Here is a 1,974-nt window from a genome sequence, read left to right as displayed (position 1 = left end):
AAGAGGGAGTTACACTAGCCACCTTCCATCTAGCGGGGGTGTTACACTATACTTTGGGATACCGAAACGGCCGCTACTCGTTAACTCGCTTTTCTTTTCTTCGCACCTTATCCTGACTCACTGTCGCTTGATTCCATAAGAATTCCAAGCGATCCTACATATTTATCTGAATTTCTATCTCTATAGACACAATCGGAGGAACAGCACATCAGCTCCTATTTGTTTTATTTCCATGTTTTACACAATTTTGCACGTTGCGAGAATTCTGTACAGCTTTGCATCTGTAAATGTCGCATAGAGTCCAAATTACATGGGAACACGACTGTAGCTCCTTTTTGCTATGGAATGTTCCACAAATTGTGAGTATTCAGTTGCAGTAGAATTTTGCTTTTTGAATATAATCGAGTAACATTGGTGCTCGCTACTGCTCATATCGGTATGTTTCTTGTAGAGGATAATGGGGTTTGGAAGAAGTTGCGACGATCAGGACACGTTTGGAATTTTAGAATCCAAGTTACATGATATTTGGTGTGGCTGCTTTGCGTTGTTGAATATTTCACAAACTGGAGATGTTAGTGCGAATTTTCAGGAAATTGAAGTAATTAAGAGATATGGAAGTTGGTAGAGGATATTGGACATTAGTCTGTTACTGCTTATTGCTGTGCAACTTTTGACAAGTTGAGAATATTAACGTCATCAGTGTCGCTTCTATCAATGAGTCGTAAGAACATTGGATGTGAGGTAGTAGAACCCTTGTTTTATGGCTGCTTTTGTTACCGCCTGATAAGTAGTCTAATAGATCTTATTCTATGACTATTTCTACCGTAATCTGACAAGAAAATATTAATAAGGAAATTAAGACGAAACTTAATACTATACGAAGAAGAACAATGTAAAAGAATTTTATAGGAACAAACAATATGAAAGAAACACAAATTTCGAACAGTCTTGATTCTCGTACCTGGTGCTCACTAAGATCATCGTCTCTATCTAAAATCTAGGTCAGTTACATTGAAAAAATTGTAACACAAGTGACAAGGAAAAAGAGCAAATTCCTTTTTCTTTAAAGAACCATCTTTTTCTGCAAATATCCATTTTGCTAGGAATAATTTGATGTGTAACGATAGATGGTGTGTAAAAGATACTGCAAACATTGAGATAACAATCGGCATACTTCGGAAACGTAATATTTACGGCAGGAGAAAGAGAGATATTCGCCACGGGAACGTTAGAGAAATATACAATAAGATGGGCCACGATTTTGTAACACCGTAGTAACGGCGTGGATTTTTAGAAAGAAACCGGAACGCAGCGAGAATATATCTATAAACGAGCCGAGAGAGCAATGAAAGTCGAAGCCTGTAAGAAATTTCAGAGAAACCTGAGAACTCTCTACGCGAGATTTTATTTCATGGAACGTGAAATACAGGCCTTGGAGGAGGTTCAAGGATCTTTCTCGTTCAATCTTTAAATCCACTCTGTTTGTTTTATTAACGCCTTTATAAATATTCCAATTTTTATGTGGCTCAAACTTAATCAAACATAAATTAACGCTATTATTTATCATGTTGTTAGAGTTGGTTCGTTTCACTTTCATCTAAATCTGCTCCATCTTATTATTTTTTTTTCTAAATATTCAAGTTTACATGGTCTAAATCCAATCTCGATTTTTACTCAAGCATAATCAAACCTGAATTAAGCTATTCGTTGTAATATCGTTGGAATTGTTTAATAATATTTCAATTTCGTCCACATCAACTTTTTACCCTTCTACATTTATTGTCAAGAATGTTTTTCAGATGTTGAAAATTTGGTATCAAACCTAAGCCCAAACTAAATTAAACCAAGCTATTTGTCATGATATTGTTAGCGTTGGTTTATTTCAGTTGATGATTCGCTAGCTTTTTCAAAATGCAGCGTTTGAATCATGCTTCCATATTTTTTTACTTAACTCAAACTTGAATTGGTTTACTT

General features: G+C 35.4%; 1 long non-coding RNA gene across 1 annotated transcript; it reads left to right on the top strand.

The window, feature by feature from the left end:
- Window positions 1-16: 16 nt before the first annotated feature.
- Window positions 17-1,566, top strand: LOC117214502. The gene is made up of 3 exons (XR_004488886.1): window positions 17-359; window positions 452-1,001; window positions 1,128-1,566. It is a non-coding gene; the product is annotated as an uncharacterized LOC117214502 (long non-coding RNA).
- The last annotated feature ends 408 nt before the right edge of the window (window positions 1,567-1,974 follow it).

This window comes from Bombus bifarius, unplaced genomic scaffold (genome assembly GCF_011952205.1).
Source record: "Bombus bifarius isolate JDL3187 unplaced genomic scaffold, Bbif_JDL3187 scf7180000009200, whole genome shotgun sequence".
NCBI classification, from domain to species: Eukaryota; Metazoa; Arthropoda; class Insecta; order Hymenoptera; family Apidae; genus Bombus; species Bombus bifarius.
Note: the sequence above shows the minus strand (reverse complement) of the source record. Positions and strands in the feature narration are given on the sequence as shown.